The 23,136-nt window shown below is 39.0% G+C and overlaps 1 protein-coding gene and 1 pseudogene across 1 annotated transcript in view; one reads left to right on the top strand and one right to left on the bottom strand.

Annotated features, from left to right (window-relative positions):
• CPA6 (carboxypeptidase A6) overlaps positions 1-23,136 on the top strand; it is a 309,118-nt gene that overhangs the window by 150,182 nt on the left and 135,800 nt on the right. The gene's annotated exons all lie outside the window — the stretch shown is intronic.
• LOC112630311 lies at positions 14,299-14,966 on the bottom strand (annotated as a pseudogene).

Here is a 23,136-nt window from a genome sequence, read left to right as displayed (position 1 = left end):
CCTGATCCAACAATCTTCTATGACTAGCATGCATCATGGCTTTTATAGTAAAAATACCTCTGTATGGACTTCACCTATGACTCCCCAAAGCCCACATAGAAGCCCCTATTGGTGGCTCAACAGTACTTGCAGCAGGACTCCTAAAGCTAGGCAGTTACGGAATAATACAACTTACTCTCATCCTCAACCCACTAGCAGAACATATAGCCTACCCTTTCCTCATGCTATCCCTATGAGGAATAATCATGACAAGTTCTATTTGTCTATGACAAACCAATTTAAAATCACTTACTGCCTACTCCTCCGTAAGCCACATAGCACTTGTTGTTATGGCTATTCTCATCCAGACCCCTTGGAGTTGTACAGGTGTGGTCACCCCTATAATTGCTCACAGACTCACTTCATCCCTACTATTCTGCCTAGCAAACTCAAACTACAAGCAAGCCCATAGCTGAACCATATTACTTACCCAGGCCTTCAAACACTACTCCCACTAATAGCCTCATGATGACTTCTAGCAAATCTGACTAACTCTGCCTTACCCCTACCATTAATCTAGTAGGGGAACTCTTTATGACTGTGGCCTCATTCTCCTGATCAAATATCACTATTATGCTTATAGGACTTAATATACTAATTACAGCCCTTTACTCCCTGTATATGCTAATCACAACACAATGAGGGACACTTACATATCATATCAACGTATCAAACCTTCCTTTACACAAGAAAAACACATTAATGCTTATACATCTAGCACCTATCTTCCTACTATCCTTAGACCCTAAAATTATTTTGGGGTTTGCATGCTGTAGCTGTAGTTTAAGCAAAACATTAGATTGTGGATCTAACAATAAAAGTCTGCCACTTCTTATCCACTGAGAAAGTATGCAAGAACTGCTAACTCATGTCCCCATGTCTAACAACATGGCTTTCTCAACTTCTGAAGGATGAGAGTCGTCCATTGGTCTTAGGAATCAAAAACACTGGTGCAACGCCAAATAAAAGTAACAAGCATGTATTTCTCCACTGCTACAACAGCCCTAGTCCCCTTAATCCTACCAATTACTACTACCTTAACCAACACCTGCAAGAGGTTCATACCCAAATTAAGGAAAAACATCCATCACATGTGCCTTCATCATTAGCCTTATCCCTGCAACAACGTTTATATGCACAGACCAAGAAGTCATTATCTCAAACTGACATTGAATGATGATCCAGACCCTCAAACTCTCACTAAGCTTCAAACTAGACTACTACTCTACAGTATCTATCCCAGGAGCACTATTCATCACCTGATCTATCATAGAATTCTCAACATGATATATAAACTCAGACCCTAACATGAATCAATTTTTCAGATGTTTACTTATTTTCCTTATCACAATATTCCAGTTACTGCCAACAACCTCTTTCAGCTCTTTATCAGATGAGAAGGCATGGGTATCATATCCTTCTTGCTAACTGGCTGATGGTACGGCTGAGCAGATGCTAAAACAGCAGCCCTCCAGGAAGTCCTGTATAACCGCATTGGTGATATTGGCTTTATCTTAGCTATGGCATGGTTCCTCCCATCCTCTAACACATGAGAATTTCAGCAAATGTTTATTCCAGATCCTACCTCTAACTCCCTTCCATTGATTAGCCTTCTCTTAGCAGCAGCAGGAAAGTCAGCTCCATTCAGCCTGCATCCCTGATTTCCATCGCCATAGAAGGTCCAACCCCAGTCTCAGCCCTACTCCACTCCAGCACTATAGTCGGAGGAGGAGTTTTCCTGCTTATCCGCTTCTACCCTTTAATAGAAAATAATTTATCAATCCAAACCCTTATATTATGTCTGGGGGCTGTTACTACCTTATTCCCAGCAATCTGTGTCTAACACAAAATGATATCAAAAAAATCGTAGCATTCTCCACCTCAAGTCAACTAGGCCTTATAATAGTCACGATTGGCATTAGTCAGCCACACCTAGCATTCCTTCACATCTGCACCCACGCCTTTTTTAAAGCTATATTATTTATATGTTCAGGGTCCATCATCCACAGCCTCAATGATGAACAAGACATCCGAAAAATAGGAGGGCTAGTCAAGATTTTGCCCCCACTTCCTCCTCCCTTATTATCGGCAGATTCTCACTTACAAGTATACCTCTCCTCACAGGCTTCTACTCTAAAGACCTCCTCATTGAACTGCAAACATGTCACACACCAATGCCTGAACCCTTTTGGTTTTTGTTTTTTTGTTTTGAGACTGAGTCTTGCACTGTCTCCTGGGCTAGAGTGCTGTGATGCAATCTCAGCTCACTGCAACCTCTGACTCCCTGGTTCAAGCAATTCTCCTGCCTCAGCCTCCCAAGTAGCTGGGATTATAGGCACATGCCACCATGCCCAGCTAATTTTTTTGTATTTTTAGTAGAGACTGGGTTTCACCATGTTGGCCAGGATGATCTTGATCTCCTGACCTCATGATCCTCCTGCTTTGGCCTCCCAAAGTGCTGGGATTACAGGCATAAGCCACCACTCCTAGTCATGAGCCCTTTTTATTACCCTGTTGCCACCGCCTTGACAGCTGTCTATAGTACCCATATTATTTTCTTCGTGCACTAATAGGACAACCTCGCTTCACGACTCTAATAACTATTAACGAAAATAACCTCTTCGTAATTAACTCAATCAAGCACCTAACAATCAGTAGCATCTTCACCAGATTCCTCATCACCAGTGGTAACATTCCTGTTTCATCCCCGCAAACAATCATGCCACTCCACCTGAAATTCACAGTCCTCGGTGTGACCATCTTAGGTTTCTCGCTAGCAGTGGAACTTAATTTTATAACTAATAATCTTAAACTAAAATGCCCCCTATAGACATTCAACTTCTCCAACATACTAGGATTTTATTCAGCCACAATTCACTGTACAATCCCCCACTTAGGCCTATTCACAAGCCAAAATCTGGCCTCACTTCTGCTAGACCCAATTTGACTAGAAAAATCTATACCAAAGACCATCACACAAACCCAAATTTCACCCTCCATTATGGTATCTACTCAGAAAGGCCTAGTTAAACTCTACTTTGTCTCCTTTTTTATTTCATCCCTTCTGACCCTAATCCTAATTATCTATTACCCTGAGTAATTTCAATCACTACATAAATACTAACAAATAATGATCAACCAGCAACTACCACTAACCAACACCTATAGCTGCACAAGGCAGCTGCACCCACAGAATCTTCACGCAACTACCCAGCCCCCTCACCCTAAAAAATCATCCAACTCTCTACACTATTGAAATCAATCGTGATCCCCACTTCATCGTGCTCAACTATTCACCAAACCAGCATCAACTCCATTAACAATCCTAATAAACCCCTCAGATATCAATACTTGATCCTCATGTTTCAGGATACTACTCAGTAGCCATCGCCGTAGTATAACCAAAAACAACCATCATGCCACCCAAATAAATAAAAAAGACTATCAACCCCACAGAAGCCCCACCAAAATTCAACACAATACCACAACCCACAGCACCACTGATAATTAGCCCTAGACCTCCATAAATGAGAGAAGGTTTTGGAGAGAAACCTACAAACCCTATAACCAAAAGGACACTTAATAAAAATTCAGTATATGCCATTATTCCCACATGGACTATTATCATGACTAATGACATGAAAAATCTTCATTGTATTTCAACTATAAGAATGCTAATGACCAATCCCTGCAAAACACACCTGCTAATAAAAATTATTAATCATTCATCGATCTTCCCACACCATCTAAAATTTCTACATGATGAAACTTCAGCTCACTTCTTAGTGCCTGCCTAAGCCTCCAGATCATTACAGGACTATTTATAGCCATACATTACACATCAGACACCTCAACTGCCTTCTTTTCAGTCACTCACATCTGCCGAGATGTAAACTATGGATGAATAGTCCACTATTTTCATGCTAACGGCGCTTCAATTGTATTCATCGGCCTCTTCTTAGTCTTAGTCGTCGGCTGGGGCTTATACTATGGATCATTTGCATTTCTAGAAACCTGAAATATCGGTATTATCCTCCTACTCACAACTGTGGCTACAGCGTTCATAGGCTACATGCTCCCATGAGGCCAGATATCATTCTTAGGCACTACAATAATTACAAATCTATCAGCCATCCCGTATATTGGAACTGACCTTGTGCGATGAATCTGAGGTAGGTTCTTAGTTGACAAAGCCACCCTTACATGGTTTTACGCCTTCCACTTCATCTTACCCTTCATAATTACAGCTCTAGCAGCTGTTCACCTTTTATTTCTACATGAAACAGAATCTAATAACCCTTAAGGGGTTTCATCAGACCCTGACAAAATAACTTTCCACTCCTACTACACAACTAAAGATATTTTAGGTTTAATTTTTCTCCTTCTCTTTCTAATAACTCTAGCACTATTTTCACCTGACCTCCTGAATGGCCCAGATAACTACACTTTAGCCAACCCTCTTAACACCCCACTTCACATTAAACCAGAGTGGTACTTTTTGTTTGCCTATGCAATCTTATGATCCTTCCCTAATGAACTAGGAGACATACTGGCCCTTGTGTTCTCCATTCTCATTCTGGCAGTTATTCCTGTACTTCACATGTCCAAACAACAAAGCATAATGTTCCAACCATTGAGTCAAGGCCTATTCTGAATCTTAGTAGCTGACCTCTTTACACTCACATGAATTGGGGGGCCGCCAGTCCAATACCCTTTTATCACCATCGGATGGACAGCATCTGTTGTGTACTTCTCTATCATCCTTACCCTTATGCCACTCACTGGCCTAATTGAAAATAAACTACTTTAATGAAGATGCCCTTGTAGTATAATTCAATACTCTGGTCTTGTAAACCAGAAATGGAGGATTCTTCCCCAGGACAACTCAGGGAAAAAGCATCCTGCTTCACTGTCAACACCCAAAGCTGAAATTCTAATTACACAATTCCCCGAATTCTTTCTTAGCATATACTTTACTATGTCAGTATTAATCAACTAGCACTATTATAATAGTGCTTTTATGTACTTCGTGCATTACTGATAGTCCCCCATGAATAATATATAGTACTATAAATGTTTAACAGTACCTAGTACATTCATGTAAAATAATACATTAAAAATCCAGTCCACATGCATATAAGCATGTACCAATAATCCCTTAATCAACTGTCGCACATCCACTGTCATTAACCGTACAATAAAACCTACCCCACATGGATATTGATCAGTTCTGTAAATCCTTCATATGACATAGTACACATACTCATTCATCAGACATAGCACATTTCAGTCAAGACATCCCTCATCAACATGGATATCTCCTACCAGTTTTTGGTCTCTTAATCTACCAACCTCCGAGAAATCATCATCCCACTCGGGAGTGCTACCCTGCTCGCTCTGGGCCCATCACACTTGGGTGTGACTATGCTGAAACTATACCTGGCATCTGGTTCTTACTTCAGGGCCGTAAAACTAAGACCGCCAACACGTTCCCCTTAAATAAGACGTCTTGATGGACTAATGACTACCACCCTATTAACCAATCATTGGAGCACTGTCATGCATTTGGTATTTTTTAACTTTGGGGGTGCTGCAACTTAGCATGGCCGGAGCCTGATTCCTGCTAAATCCATTGCAGCTGAACTTACCTTGAATATTCCAGGCTGGTATGGTGACCACAAGGTGCTAATTAATTCATGCTTGGAGGACACAACAGTCAATAGACGCTCACACACACATGTACGTACACTCACTCAATTTCAAGAACTGTTTCCAATTAAATCTTCAAGCCCCCATCTCTGACTTTATTATCAACTTAGGTAAACATACTCTTGCCAAACCCCCAAAACAAGAGACTAAAATACAACCCAGTTTTGATTATTTTTTTCTTACTTTAAAGACATTAAAACTACTAAAATAGGAAAACTGGACCCTGAATAATAGTCTTTTCATGAGGTTACTGAAAGGCAAAGCTAATGGCAACCGAAGGGTCAGAACTTTCTTCTCACCTAAATGATGCTATCACAACTTGTGTTGGTAGAAAGATTAGGGAAACCACCGTTTCGTACCACTTCCTCCTAAGCATGCTATGAGAAGCACCCCCACAGCCTAACAGCTGCCAGTAGGCTCTAAACTGCTCAGAAACGTATCACTTGCACTGGAGGAGGCGGAAGGTAGGTGGCCATATGGGGGGAGGGGATCTCTGTTTTTATACCAAAAGAGAGTTTTTCTTCCCTCTTTCCTGTCCTCAACCTCTGTTGTTAGTTCTCTGGGTAAGAGGAGGAGGGTGGACAATAAACAAGCTTCTGAAAGACACTCTCTGCCTTTAGTCTCAATTCCTTTCAGGCAAAAGTTTCTGTTGCAATGATCCTTTATTTAGGTTTCTTCTAAATAAAAAAAGAGGATTAACAAACTTTCTGTAAAGATACAGAGAGTAAATATTTTTGGTTTGAGGGCCATATGCGTCTCTGTGTTAACCACTCAACTCTGATGTTGTAGCCCCAAAGCAGCCATAGGCAATATGGAAATGAATGAGCATAGCTATGTTCCTATAAAACTTTATGGGTGTTGAAATCATCTTCTTTCACTTTTCTTTCTTAACTATTTAAAACTGCAGAAACCATTCTTAGCTTGGGGTCATAGAAAAACAGGCAGCAGGCCAGATATGGCAGGTCAGTTTGCTGACCCCTGACTTAAAAGTCTTTCTACCCTAGAATGTTTAAAACTTAGTGAAGGAAATTTGACCCATATTATTTGTATTTGGGGGATTAAGTTTAAGTGTAGGTTTTATAATCACTGGAACAATCTATGTATTTGGTATTTATTATGCTTATAATGTTTAAGAGAATTTGACATGATAATCTGATGGATTAGTTGGGGGATTTCACTTTAAAATATGTGACTATAAACTTACAATTTTTTTTTTTTTTTTTTTTTTTTTTTTTTTGACACGGAATCCCACTGTCACCCAGGCTGGAGTGCAGTGGCACAATCTCGGCTCACTGCAACCTCCAACTCCCAGGTTCAGGCAATTCTCTTGCCTCAGCCTCCTGAGCAGCTGGGATTACAGGCACCCAAGACCATGCCCAGCTAATTTTTTTGTATTTTTAGTAGAGATGGGGTTTGGCCAGGCTGGTCTCGAACTCCGACCTCAGGTGATCCGCCTGCTTCCGCCTCCTAAAGTGCTGGGATTACAGGCGTGAGCCACCGTGCCCAACCTAAACTTATGATTTTTAAGTTGAAAGTTGGAATGCTTAAAAGAACTCTTGGGTTTCTATATTTATACATTTAATTTACATTGTTTAAATACATTAAAGGTTTTATTGTTTGGGTGGTAGGCTTGCCTGGTCAGGCATTTGAAGTAAAAGTCATTGAATAAATTTACAAGTGTAATATAAAATGCTTAAGGGAATTTGATAAACTACAGGCTGATTATTTAAGGATGTTTATCCTGTGTTACTTAAAGTAATCAAACATTAATCAAAGAGCAAGGAAAGGTAAAATTCTTATTTTAGATATAGATTTATAAATGGAATTAAGATTTATATGCTGAACTTAAGTTAATGAAAATGATGTTTTTAATTATGTAACATGTTTTTCATTATGTAAATGATGTTTTTAATTATTCCTAAATTGATGTTTCTTGAAAATGCAAGTAACTGGAACCAATCCTTTCTGTGCAAAAGCTTCTTGAACTTCAAAACTCATTCTAGTAAGAGGGACCCATAAGGAGCACAGTGGCAGGAAGAGGACACCAGATGCAGACAGGGTGGCCAGTTCATCCTGGTAATCAAGGTGCTGCCCACTTGGCTGCCAGGGATCTCGTGCCAAATTGGGTTGTGCCCATGGTGCTGCATTGGTACCGTGTCTCTATAAGATACACTATTAATTCAAACCAATAGCCACAACAAGCCAAATTACCAACAGCCAATCAAAAGTCATGGGTTAGGAAGGTGATTGTGTTGCATCTGAGCACTTTGAGGGAGGAGATCCACATCATTCATTTTAGATCTCCAGCATGGCACCTACCAAACAGCTGATATAGAGGATTATTTATAATTTGAGAAATATCTTCTGCATAGAAATGGACAACAGAAAAGTGGTGTCCTTCTAAACCTACCATCAGCTTTAATCCCAAATCCTTTCTCTGTGTATTTTAGAACAAAGGTCAGTAAACAACAGTCCAGGGAAAAATCTGACATGCCATCTGTTTTTGTACAGCCTTCAAACTAAAAAATTGTTTACATTTTTTAATAGTCAAAAACATCAAAATAAAAATATTTTGTGACATATGAAAATGATATGCAATTCTAATTTTAGCCTCTTTAAATATTTGAAATATTTACTATATTTGGTTCTTTATAGACAATGTTTGCTAAATCCTACTCTAAGGGAACGATTTTATCATCTCACGTGAGTTGATGTACTGGGTAGATGATTCATAGACTGCAACATATTTCTTATCCCACATGACCCGGAATTACTTCTCAGCAAGAGGCTTGAGGTCAGGATACAGCCCCTGAGCTGCAAACATCCAGGGTGGTTGTGCCTGACACACAGGTACTCCTCATTCATATTATTTAAATGACATTTATTTCTTCTGGGAGTGAGTTACTCTCTTATGGAATTATTTTTACTGCTTAATTTAGGTAGCAGGTTATAGCTAACTCATGCTTTCCTTTTGCTTTCAAGAAATATTAATATCACATCTGATACAAAAGACAATGTAATATTACCTATTTGGATCCTGACTATTACACCTTTGTGATCTTCAGAGAGCATAAGAATGATGCCTATTCTTCAATCAGTATAAGGGAATAGCGAATCTTCCCTATTAGGAAACTCCAGATTACATGCTAGGCAAGCTTTTCAAGCCAAAATGGAGAGATGAGTTTACTACAAAGCTAATGAAGGTTAAGCTTTAGGACCCCTCCCTGGACAGGCCCTTCCCATGTGTTCACATGCTCATATATAAAAGTAAAATGTTTAATCTGTTTAGACTGGTGTCTCATTCCACTTAGAGTTACCATCTATCACTCATACCTTCATGTCTTTGAAATGGTCATGGTACTGGGGGGATTCAGCTAAAGTGGAATTTGGGATATAATTAGTTTGGGTTAAATGGGATTAAGTTTAAATGACTTAGGCTGGGCTTGGTGGCTCATGCCTATAATCCCAGCACTTTGGGAGTCCGAGGCAGGTGGATCCCTTGAGGCCAGGAGTTTGTGACCAGCCTGGCCAACATGGTGAAACCCAGTCTCTACTAAAATTAGCCAGGCATGGTGGCAGGCACCTGTAATCCCAGCTACTGGGGAGGCTAAGGCAGGAGAATCGCTTGAACCCCGGAGGTGGAAGGTTGCAGTGAGCTGAGATTGTGCCACTGCATTCCAGCCTGGGCAATGGAGCAAGACTGTCTCAAAAAAAAAAAGTTTCTATGACTTGAAGTCCCTTGGTCTATAGTTACACTACCTGTCTCCTTTCATGCACCATGCCAACACACAACACGGGGGTTTTATGGTAGGGGAAACATTGTAAAGTGATAAGAATGCATCCTATAGCACTCAGTACCATAAGCAGAGTTAAAGAAGCAAGGTTTGAAATTTATGAAGCCAGAAGCTACTCTGTAGAATGTTTTTCATATCATGAGATATGTATAATTGTAAGAAAAAGATTTGTTTCTCATCACCATCTTGTCAAAATGAACATTCCCTGCTGTCAGAAATATGCTTGATAGTGGAGCACATATGATTAAATGCTCCATATATTTTATGGAAATTGTGTCAAATTGAATTTCTACATTTTTAGAGTATACACCTATAGCACTTCTACTAGCAGTGGGATTTATATCTATGTGAGAGGTCATATGTTTTATACATCCCAATGTATCAAATCAAATCTTAGTGTGCAGCTAGCACATCTTGACCTGATTAAGTCTGGTGGTTCCAGATAAAATTTTTTTAATTATATACATATAGACAAATTATAGTTGTATATATTTATGGAATATAAAGTTATGCTAGGATTTTTTTAATACAATGGAATGGTTAAATGAAGCTAATAAACTTATCCATCACCTCAAATATTTGAAATGTTTGTGATGAGAGCATTTGACATTTATTGTCTTAAGTGATGTTAAAATGTACAGTACTCAATTACTAGCTGTATTTACCATGTTGTGCAGTACATCTCAAAACAATCCAACTTATTCCTACTATGTAACTGAGGTTTTGATTATCATCTCCCCATTCCCCCAAACTTCAGCCTCTGGTAACCACCATTCTACTCTCAGTTCCCATGAATTCAATTGTTTTTGATACCAAAATCAAGTGAGAACATGTATTATTTGTCTTGTGTTATTTGTTTTTCTGTGTTTGGTTTATTTCACTTCACATGATTTTTTCCAATTACATCCATGTTGACAAAATTTCTTCCTTCTTTTTGAGACGCAGTCTCACTCTGTTGCCCAGGCTGGAGTGGCTCACTGCAACTTCCACCTCCGGGATTCAAGCGATTCTCCTGCCTCAGCCTCCCAAGTAGCTGGGATTACAGGCGCCCGCCAGCATGCCTGGCTAATTTTTTGTATTTTTAGTAGTGACGGGGTTTCACCATGTTGGCCAGGCTGGTCTCAAACTCTTGACCTCAGGTGATCCTCTCACCTTGGCCTCCCAAAGTGCTAGGATGACAGGCGTGAGCCACCGCACCTGGCCTCTTTCCTTGATATTTTAGAGTTTTTTGTGTACAGTTCTTTCACTTTCTTGGTTAAATTTATTTCTGAGTGTTTCATTTTTTACAACTATTATAAATGGGATTGTTCTCTTGATTTCTTTTTCAGAAAGTTTGTTGTGAATGTAGAGAAATGCCACTGATTTTTGTGTGTTAATTTTATATTCTGCAACTTCACTGAATTTGTATATCAGTTCTAACAGATTTTTGGTGGAATCTATAGGATTTTCTATATATAAGATCATGTTGTCAGCCAACAGTGACAATTTCACTTCTTCTTTCCTGTTTGGATGCTTTTTATTTCTTTCTCTTGACTGAGTGCTCTGGCAAGGACTTTCAATATAAGTTAAACAGAGGTGGCATGAATGAACATTCTTGCCTTGTTCAGCATCTTAGAGGAAGGCTTCTAATTTTTCACCATTGTGTATAATGTTAGCTGTGAGCTTGTTGTATATGGCTTTTATTGTATTGAAGTACATTTTATCTATACCTAATTTGTTAAGTGGTTTTATCATGAAAAGATGTTGAATTTTGTCAAATGTGTTTTTTTGCATTTCATGAAATAATCATGCTTTTTCCTTGATTATGTTAATATGGTGTCTCTCATTTATTGATCTGTGAATGTTGAACCATCCTTGTGTATCCCAGGAATAAATCCCACTTGATGGTGATTGATCCTTCTAATGCATTGTTGAGTTTGCTAGCATTTTGCTGAGGGTTTCTGCATCTATATTCATCAAAGATATTGGTCTGTAGTTTTCTTATTTTGTGATTTTATTGTGGGGCTTTGGTGTCAGGTTATTGCTGGCCTTGCAAAAAGAATTTGGAAGTATTCTCTCCTCTTCAATTTTTTTTTTTTTTTGGAAGTCTGTAGATAATTACCATTAGTTTTTATTTAAACATTTGGTAGAATTCAGTCATGAAGACATCAGGTTCTGGATTTTTCTTTGATGGGTGTCTTAGTCCATTTTGTGTTGCTATAAAAGAATACCTGAGACTGGGTAATTTATATACAAAAGAGGTTATTTAGCTCACACTTCTGCAGGCTGAGAAGTTTAAGGGCATGCATGGCCCTGGCCTCTAGAGAGGACTTTCATGCTGCATCACAACATGGCAGAGAAGATCAAAGAAAAAGCAGACATGGGCACAGAGCCGGGAACTTGAGGGGCATTCTGGCTTTACAATAGCCTCCTCTCATAGGAACGAATCCATTCTTGTGGGAATTAGCCTAGTCTTTCAAAAGCAAGAACTTACTCACTACTAGGAGAATGGCACCAAGCCATTCATGAGGGATCTGCCTCCATTAACCCCAGCACCTGCCATTGAGCCCCACATCCCGACACCACCATATTAGGGATCAAATTTCAGCATGAGTTTTGGTGAGAATAAACAAACCGTATTCAAACGATAGCAATGGGAGACTTTTTATTGCTGATTCAGTCTCCTCACTCCATTATCAGTCTGTTCAGATTTTCTACTTCTTGTGATTCAGTCTTAGCAGGTTGTATATGTTTAGGAATTTATCCATTTCCTCTAAGTTTCTCCATTGCTCGTCCTATAATTTTTCATAATAGTCTCTTATTTTTCTTTGTATTTTTGTAGTGTCAGTTGTAATGTTTCCACTTTCATTTCTGATTTTATTTTAGTCTCTTTTCTTTTTTCTTGGTTAGTCTAGCTAAAGGTTTGTCAATTTTGTTCATCTTTTTAAAAAACCAACTCTTAGTTTCATCAATCTTCCATATTGTTTTTCTAGTCTCTATTTAATTTATTTGTCCTGATCTTTACTCTTTACTTCTGCTAGCATTGGGCTTAGTTTGTTCTTCTTTTTGTGTTTCCTTTAGATGTGATATTAGATTGTTTATTTGCAGTCTGTCTTCTCTTTTGATGTAGGCATTTATTGCTACAAACTTTCCTTTTACAACTGCTTTTGCTGCATTACACAAGTTTTGGTATGCTATGTTTCCACTTTCATTTCTCTCAAGATATTTTTTAATTTCCTAATTTCTATATTGACCTTGATTGCTAAGTTGTATCATTTTTGACATTTATTTGTGAATTTTCTGAAATTCCTCCTGTTATTAATTTTTAGTTTCATACCATTATGGTTGAAAGAATATTTGATATTATTTCAATCTTCTTAAATTTGCTAAGATTTGTCTTGTGGCCTAACAAATGATCTTCCCTAGAGAATGTTCTCTGTGTTCTTAAAATGAATACATATTCTGTTGCTGTTGGCTGGAATGTTCTGCATATGTCTGTTAGGTCCATTTGGTCTAAAGAGTTCTTCAAGTCCAATGGTTCCTCAATAACTTTCTTTCTACTTGATCTGTTCTATATTGAAAGCACTGTATTGAAGTCCCCTACTGTTATTGAACGGCACTCTCTTCTCTCCCTTCAGATTCTTTAATATTTGCTTTATATATTTAGGTGCTCCACTGTGGGGTGTGTATGTGTTTATAATTTTTATATCCTCTTGATGAAGTGACTTCCTTTTCATTATAGAATGTCATTCTTTGTCTCTCTGTATAATTTTCTACTTAAAATCTATTTTGTCTGACACAAGCAAGTATCACTACCTCTGCTCTCTTTTGGTTTCCATTTTCTGTGAAATATCTTTTTGCATCCCTCCTCTTTCAGTCTATGTGTGTCCTTAAAAATGAAGTGAATCTCTTGTAGGTAGCATATAGTTGTCTCTTGTTCTTTATCCATTCATTCACTCTATGTCTTTGAATTGGAGAATTTAATACAGGTACATTCAAGGTAATTAATGCTAGGTAAGAACTTACAATTACTATTTTGTTCATCGTTTTCTGGTTGTTTTATAGATACTTTGTTTCTTTCTTCCTCTCTTGATGTCTTCCTTTGTGATTTGATGGTTTTCTGTAGTGGTATGTTCTGAATCTTTTTAAATTTTGTTTTTTCCATCTCTTATTTGCTTTTGCTTTTTGGTTATCATGAAGTTTACACAGAATATATTATAACAGTCTATTTCAAGCTGATAACAGCTTAACTTTTATTGCATACAACTCTAAACTCTTACTCCCCTCCCACATTTTATGTTTTTGATGTCTGAATTTACATCATTTTGTGATACGTATCCCTTGATAATTTATTTTAGCTGTAGTTGTTATTAACAATTTTGCCCTTTAACCCTCATACTAGGAATATAATTATATATCACTATTACAGTACTAGAGTATTCTGATTATTGCTCTGTATTACCTACACCATTAGGTTTTGTGCTTTCATATGTTTAACATTATTATTTAGCAGCCTTTTGTTTCCATTTAAAGAACTCCCTTTAGCAATTCCTATAAAGGTAAGTCTAGTGGTGATAAACTTCTTTAGCTTTTGTTTGTCTGGGAAAACTTTAATTTCTTCTTCACTTCTGAACGACAGTTTTGCTGGATATAATATTCCTTTTTATCTAACAAGAAACTATAACTTTATTAAAGATAGAAAGAGTATAAATTTCAAGTCAAGCTGCAGTTACTCTTTTGAAACACCAAAAAAAAAAAAGTTCTTGTTTTCAGATGGTTACATTGCTAATTCCATAATCACATTATCCATATCATTACTTTGTTCTTCAGGGCTTGAACTGCCATTGTTCTTAATACATTTGCTTGCAACATGACCAATTCTGTATGCTTAATTTTCACACCTGTTTCATCAACTTCCTCACCTATTTCATCAACTTCCTCTTTACTCTCCTCTTGTAAAGTTAGAAGAGGCTATATGTTTCCTTGAATGTTTGAGAGAGCTTTGCCTTGAAGTTTGAATTTCCCAGTAGCTGCTAGCTGTGCTTGCTGAGATAAATCCTCAATCTCAGCTTCCCTTAAAAACCATGTTGATATTTGAAGCTGGGATCTTACAGACATTTAGTTTTGTGATGACAGAGTATTCTTAGATTTCCAAATAGTGTCTCTAGTAACCCCTGTAACCTGCTTAAAACCCAGTTTGGACATAAGCTTCTGTGCCTTCTTTCCACTCCAACTCTGTTTTGCTTTATTGACTGGTTCTTCATCAATTTCAGCTGCTACTGACAACTGGGCTTGTTGTGTGGTTGTTGCCTGTGTGGAATTTTGTTCCTCAAGCTCTGGTACTGATTCATCACTGTTAGATTCTGTTACAGACCCTGTCTCAGCCCGTGGCTCTGGCTAGTCATGCTCCGTAGCAGAGACGACTTCTGTGTCTTTATTGGGCATTTTGTCGGGGGGAACATGGAACGAAGATGGTGGCAGAAAGTAATGAATAAAGTATTCCTGGTTGGCAGTCTTTTTTTTCTTCAACACTTTGAATATGTTATCCTACTGTCTCCTGGCCTGCAAGACTTCTGCTGAGACGTCCATCTATAGTCATATTAGGACTTCATGGTATATGATATATTTCTTATCTCTTTCTGCTCTCAGAACTCTGTCTTTAATTTTTGACAGTTTGGTTATTATATATCTTGGTAAACTCCTCTTTGGGTTGAATTTAATTGGGACTTCTGTGTTTCCTGTACCTGGTTGTTACCTTCTTTCCTCAGATTAGGAAAGTTTTCATTCATTATTTTTCAAAAAATACTCTTCCTGCCAGGCACGGTGGCTCACACCTGTAATCCCAGCACTTTGAGAGGCCAAGGCGGGTGGATCACCTGAGGTCAGGAGTTTGAGACCAGCCTGGCCAACATGGTGAAACCGCTTCTCCACTAAAAATAGAAAAATTAGCTGGGCATGGTGGTGGGTGCCTGTAATCCTAGCCACTAGGGAGGCTGAAGCAGGAGAATCGCTTGAACCCAGGAAGCAGAGGTTGCAGTGAGCCAAGATCGTGCCACTGCACTCCAGCCTGGGCAACAAGAGCAAAACTCTGCCTCTAAATAAATAAATAATAAAAACTCTTCTTGGACCTTTTTCTCTTTCTTCTGTTTCTTGAATGCCTATTATGCATAGGTTAGGTCTCTTGATGGTGTCACATAATTTCCATAGGCTTTCTTTATCTTTTTCATTTTTGTTTCTTTTTGCTTCTCTGATTAAGTAGTTAAAATGTTCTGTCTCTGAGTTCACTGATTCTTCAACTTGATGAGCCAGCTGTTGAAGCTTCCTATTACATTTTTCAGTGCAGTCATTGTAATCTTCATCTCTAGGATTTCTATTTGCTTCTTTGTATATTGTCTCTATTTGTCAAATTTCTGGTATTGTTTGTGTATTTTCCTAATTTCATTTAATTTTTTATCTGTATTTTCTTGAAGTTTACTGAACTTTTAAAAGTAGATTATTCTCCATTTTTTCTGTCATTTCATAGATCTACCTTTCTCTAGGGTCCATTGCTGGAGCTTTCTCACTGCTTTTTTCTTTGTTTTGGATGTATCATGATTTCTTAAATCTTTGTAATCCTTATGTCTTTGTATTGGTGTTTATGCCTTTACAGAGAAAGCCAACTTTCCTGGCTTTTACAGGAGTTCTTTGGCAGGGATAGACCTTTGCTAGTCAGTCTAGCCTATGATTTTGGATGAGCCAGCTGGTAATGACCCCGAGCAGACAGTTTCCTTTCAGGTTATCTAGAAGCCTCAGCTGCTCCCTTTGCCCTCAATTCAGGTGAGTCATCTGGCTAGGCCTTCTATCCAGCAAGACAGGTACATTCACAAAACTCTGTGTGCTGACCTCTGTGGGCCCCACCTCCTTGCTTTGTTTCTGCCTGACCCAAGGTGGCCTAACTGCACTGTTTCCCCCTATGTTCCTGAGTCCCCATGAGGTAAGGACAGAGTGGGCTTCCTGGGAAGCATCTCAGAATGCTAGGGAAGCTGGCTGTCCACTTCCCTGGTTCTCTTTTCTCACTATAGAAACCATGAGCCCTGGGGAGTACCCTGTGTGGCATTGCGCCAACTTATGGAAGGCAGAGGGGTAACATAGTCAAAGTGAAACTGATTCCCCTGCCTTTTCAATGTAGATTTTTATTCAATTCCATGGAACACACAAGTGGTTCAGGTTTATTCCCATGTTTTCGGGTTTTCACCAAGGTGTTTTTGTCTATGGATAGTTCTAGTTGATTTTCCTGTGGAGGGGAATGAAACCCATGACTTCCTTTTCCACCATCTTGCTGACCTCCAGACAAAAAGCGTTGCAAAACTGCCACTGACCCAGTTAAATGTCCTGAAGAAAACAATGTTTTGGTGGCAAAACTCCTATGTTTATTCATTGGTAAGTCAATGATTTCCATATAAGAGTAATTTGATTACACTATTATGTAGCTCAATACAAAGTAGCAGTAATTTTTAAATGCATTTGATTGCCTTTGTGCCTGTGTTAAATTTGTATTCTTTTTTAAGAGGACATCTCAAAACTGTACGAACTTCAAGTCTCACAAGACCTAAATCTGCCCTGGCCAGGCCCATGCATCTGATATCCCATAAGAGAGAGGAGTTGCACAGGTTTGTCTATTCCCTTGAACCTATTGTCCAAATAATCATACACATTTAAGAAGAAAGAGGTGGGTAAGGTAGAGGCTCTCCTCTACCATTACTGTAAGTCTACTACTCTCTACATGTCTGCTTCTCTTTCAGTCAAAGTGCCAACTGATAAATTTTTTCCATTCTTATAGTTCAGATTGCTAGTGCAGGGTGTCCAACTTGCCTTTTCATGCCAGGTCACAGTTGAGGTTATATACTGTGGCCTAAAGAGTGGCCACCTTTCTACTCCAAACAATGGCCGTTCTTATGTAAAGAACAACTTTCTACTTTCCCACCATTCCTGGGCATATCATTTGATTATCTGCAGTACATGAACATTAAGCATCCTGAAGAGGTTGGAGATCATGCAATGGAACCAATCTACACATTCCCTGTGCTTCTCCAGCAGCTCCTGCTCTCTGGGCATAGGGATGGAAAGGGTGAATTGGTGTACTGATCTAGGATTAGGGTTTGGTGGTGAGGGTGCAGCATGCAGCTAGACCATGAGACAGTTATACATGTTATCAACCAAAATGTCCACTTTGGGCAGAGAAAGAATGAAGGCTAAGAGGGAATGGAAGTCAGGAAACAGCAGAAGTATCTAGGGACTAGATATCTAAATGATATTAAAAATCAGAAAGGTGAAAACATAGCCAGGAACTTGTGGTCCAAGAGTGAGAAATTAAAATTTAAAGTTTTAGAGGTGACACAAGATATTGTCGTTAAAGTGGATTGATAAAGTGGACTGGAGATTCACTCCATTGGCATTGAGAAGGTGGAGGCTCAGGTGTCAGACATGGACATTGACAGCTTTCTGGGTATTGCCTGCTGGTGGGACACTGTCTGTACACTATGAGGAGATGCCCATCCCAGTGCAAGAGGGAAGGTCACTGCAAGGTCCGAACGGGGCAGCAATGAGTCAGAACCAATAGTGTTATATCCAAACAGCATTATCTTTGGAGGAAGATGTTCTTCTGCAGGAAAACTAATGACTAATACTATTGAAACAACAATGCGGAGAGAGGAGCATGCCAAACAAGAGAACACTGGAGAATTGGCTGTTATCTCCTCTGAGATTCGAGCTATTTATCCAGAGGTGAGGATTTGCTTTTGCCTTGGAAGGCCCTTCAAAAACCATTTGAGTGTCTGGCAAAGAAATGAAAATCATGAATCAGCTGTAACCATTTAGGAGTGAAATTCTCTCTGAAAATTTAATTTGGTCTTGGCAACAGAAAGGAAGTTTCCCTTGGCATGGTGACCCTTGTTATCCAAGTATTTGCAGGAGGCATTCTCCAAAGTGGCACACGAGGAGCCTTGTATTTTTTGAAAACTTTGTCAAGGTGAAGATGACATCTCAGAGAAATCTTATCTTCCTGAGAGTCAGGGTGCTGAGACAAACTGACATTAGAAATCAAGCCACATTTCAGAGTAGAAATTCATCCATACCAACTAATGACTTGCTCATTCTATTTTCTCTTGGGGAAAAAAACTAAACAGTTTGGCAAGGAACTATCCTTGACTATGCAGTCCTAAAGGTCTTTTTCAAAGTAGTTTATCCTGTAAGAAGTGAAAGAAGTGGTATGTTGTGATGGTGATTTGGCTGCATGTCCATAGCCTGCTCTGTTGTTCTGTGTCTGTAGTGGCTTGTGCTAGTCGTGCACCTCAGACAGTGCAAGGTGCTTCCTTTGATCTATCATGTCAGCAGTGGGAGAGGTCCTTAGCCTAACGGAGGTCTGACTAAAAGAACAGCCTTCAAAGTGAGTGTCATTTTCAGAAATAACCATGCTCTGCCTGATCTGTATGGGGTTTTTTCATCGCATGCTGCTGACAGAACGTTTCTTGTCATTTTTGTTTTTCTGCGTCCCATTATCCTCTTTGTCTTTTTCCTTTGAAGTATTTGCACACAGTCTCAATCTCTACATCTGGGTTTTGAGGATTCTGCAGCAGTTTACAACATACCTAATGACAGAGCAAGATCCTAAAAAACAACAACAACAACAAAAAATACGCCATGGCATAGTCCCAGTTCTTTCTCTCTCATTGCCTCCCACCTGCTCTCCATTATCCAATATATTTGTTTCGGGGTCATGCTGATTTAGATAGCCATCTCTAGCTTTAATTCAGATGGCGTAACTGATCTGACCGCATGTTATGTACTAAATGATTTAGAAGACCACGCTGTGGTTCTCAGTTCTTCTTTCAGTAAGCATGCTTTGACATTGAGTCAAATAATCCTATGAAAATCCTTTCATAAGGATTATTTGTCATGACGACAGTGTTATCCTTTGTTGTTTGCAGCTGATTGTTCTGATCATCGTTTAATTGAGATAGGCATATTGTCACATTACAGATCATTTTACATAAAAAGAAACCACAGAAATCTATCAGCAATATTAATCCCTAATTAAAATACACTGACATCATACTTAATGTATGAAAAGAGCTGAATTAAGCCTTTTTAAATTAGAAAATTCACTTTAGGCAGAAATAGTGACTGGAAACATAGACATTTTTCTCTTCTAGTGGACAATGATAAGTATACTTTTACCGGTATGACAGCTACTAGAACATTCTCTGCCTTTGATTCAGCTCTGTACTGTTCTTCCTATGACCTTGAGAACTCACTTGTGTAAGAGAATTCAGTTTTGTAAAAGGATATATTCTTGAGTCACAAGTAGGAGGCCTGAATTAAATAAGCTAACACCTTAGATGTAGTTCTCTATCTCCAAAACATAAAAAAAAAAAAAAAAAAAAGGAATACTTTTAATCGTCAGTGCTCAGCTTGCATCCCAGAGAAAGAAACAGAAGCACAGGCTGTCAAAAAGAAACCCCAAGCATATAAACAAAAAAAGCTTTAGAAGCATCACAGGCAGAGACTAGAGAGAAAAATCTGGGTTTTACCACGATAGACCTCTCCAGGAAATGGCAAACTTTAATCTTAGAACCAGAGACCAGTTGCATAGTGCTTTCTGTTTCCTATTCATGGATTTTGTCTTGCCAGCAAGACGATAAACTCTTCTGGGGAAGTGATGTCCTTTTTGCAATGCCAAGCACCTATCATGTGGCAGGTGTCCTTCTACATCCTGAATATACAGCTGTGAACAATTTATGCAAAGTCCCTTCCCCAGGACCTCCTAACATCCATTCAGTGGAAGTATATTAGGATCAGTACAAAGCACTATGAAATGTTCTTCCATATTGAAACCTTTGAAGAGGCAACTTATCAATGAGCTGCTCATACCCCAAAATATGGAATAGCCTTGCAGCCTAAGATGACTGCTTCAGTCATGGGAATGAGGGAAGGTAGATAAATCATTCTGTGACTCATACAATGTGGTAGAAATCAGTAAAATTAGTATCAAGGACAGCCTTGAAGGACATGGACTAAACATGCAGATTTGCAGATTTAAAGAGAAAGCATGGGAAAAGCAGTTGGAGGGAAGTGACCTTCCTAGGGGAAAGGAGTGAGATTTTAAGGCTACAAAATATCAGATCTTTTTGTATCAATCAGTCGTCCCTGAGCCCCACAGCCTACTTTGTGTAAAGGTAGTCAGAAGGAGCTGGATATGAGATTCCTTCTCCCTACCCAAACTCTGGATGGGTTGTTCCAACAGCAGGTTTCCCAGCTGAGGCCTCTTAAAGAATGACCTCCCTGAAAGAATTTCAGAGCTGTGCCTTCCCATTTTCTGTCCAAGATTTTTAGGAAAAAAGGTGATGTGTAGCTAATCTTCCTAAGTTGTTACAATTTGCCAATCACTCATGTTCTTTACATGTATGATCTCACTTAATACAAAAACCTCAGGCAGTGAATGATGCTGATAATCCCAGGAAGGTAGAGCTCATAAGAGGCAGAGCCATCAGTCAAATGCAACCCAGGCAGCTGTCTCCAGGTCTGTGTTCTCGATTAGCATGCTTAATTTACTCAGGAACAGTTACTTTGTGTTTTAGTTAACACACCAAAACATACATTTTTATGGTTCCTATTTTAATTAAATAAGTAAAGCATGTTGTGACATCCTATTTGGCCCTGGTTATGTCTTTTTTTTCTCTCTCTTCATTCTAATTTTTGACTCAGTTTAGTTCTATAAACATTCATTGAGCAACTACTCCATGCTCATCACAGTGATCATTGCTATGGAGACCCATCATCTGCCCTGGAAGAGCTTGCCATCCTTTAGGGGAGACAAAACGTATACAGAGAAAACAGAGGGTCATACCATTGCAATATAGTATATCAGGAAATACAAGAATGTGTAATATCAACTGTCTTAGTCCATTGGGGCTGCTCTAACAAAAATACCACAAAGGGTAGGTGGCTTAAACAATAAACATTTATTTCTCATAGTTCTGGATTCAGGGTAATCCAAGATCAAGGTGCCAACAGATTTGATGTCTGTTGAGTGAGGGCTTTTTCCAGGTCGAGAGACGGCATCTTCCCACTGTGTCCTTACATGGTAGAAGTTACATGAGAGCTCCTCGGGGTCTCTTTTATAAGAGCACTAATCCAATTCATGAGGGCTCCACACTCTTGACCTAATCACCTCCCAAAAGCATCACCTCCTAAAAGCCTCACCTCCTAATACCATCACCTTGGGGGTTAGGATTCAACATATGAAGTTGGGAGGACACAGACATAGCACCAACTGTATGTAGAACTACAAAACGAATGCAGAGTAAGGAGCTGCATTGGTAATAGCATCTGCCTTAGAACAGCCACCGGGAGGGCTTAGCGCTTTCAACCACCAAATACTTGCTGTGTGCTTGCGTCAGACATTCTATCAGAGCCAGGAAGGGCGCAAATCTTAACCAAACCCCGAACAAAATGTAGGACTGTGAGTGCCCAAGTAGACTGTGAAGGGAGGAAGTGACAGAGACATAGAGAGTTGATAAAGGTACAGCAAGAGAAAAGAAGACAAAATAAGCCAAAAAGTACATGTTTATGTATTTGAGGTTGGAAGGGCCTAGATGGGGAAAATTGGACTTTAAGCTCTTCTTAAGGAGCTATCAGCTTCTGGTTCCCCTCATCATACTGACACTGCTCTTCTCTGTGCAGGAGACCGCATCTCAGAACAGTCTGTAACTTCCCAGAGATCATCCTGAGCTCTAATTTTCTGTTTTAAACCTGTAGAATTCACCATTACAAACTCTTACGGACTCACGTCCTTCCATTCCAACAGCCATTGCTCTACTGTCATCTAGACAATTGCTAATAGTGTCCTAGCTGCTCAGCCTTCTTTATGTAGAAGCACAATAGTAAATGAAAAGCATATCTCTTTAATAGCTTCTTATCTTGAAATAAACTTACAGAAAATTTGAAAGTATAGTATAAAGAAATTTTGTCCTGGACCATTGAAAAGTAAGATGCCCCATCATGCTGAATTCTTTAGAGTACACTTCCTTTAAACAAGGGCATTCTCCTAATAATCACAATAGGACCCTCAAAATCAGAAATTAACATTGCTGTATTACTTAATCCTCAGACCCTACTCAACCTTCACCAGTTCTCCCAATAATGGCCTTTATGGTAAAAGCATCTAATACAGAATCACATGATGGGATTAAGTTGCCATATCTCTTTAGTTTCCCTCAGTCTTTCCTTGACTTTCATAACCTTGATACTTTTGAAGATTTCATGCCAGCTCTTTTAAAGTATGTTTCTTGGTTGGGCTTTGTCCGACGTTTCCTTATGACTAGAATCTTGTTATGCTGCTTTGGCAGGAACACAAGAAAATCATGCTATGTTTTCATCTCATCCAATCAAGTAGCGTGAGTGTCTATGTGTGCCATGACTGATGATGCTCACTGTGATTACTTGATTGAAAAGGTGTCTGCCAAGCCAGGGTTCTTTGCTATTTTTCCTTTAAGTGCTTTATGGGGAGGTACTTTGAAACCATATTTTGTCCTGTTCCTCATTTGTATTCTTAGCAATGCCTAGTGGAGTTCCTGGC

Source organism: Theropithecus gelada, chromosome 8, assembly GCF_003255815.1.
Source record: "Theropithecus gelada isolate Dixy chromosome 8, Tgel_1.0, whole genome shotgun sequence".
Lineage (NCBI taxonomy): Eukaryota > Metazoa > Chordata > Mammalia > Primates > Cercopithecidae > Theropithecus > Theropithecus gelada.
Note: the sequence above shows the minus strand (reverse complement) of the source record. Positions and strands in the feature narration are given on the sequence as shown.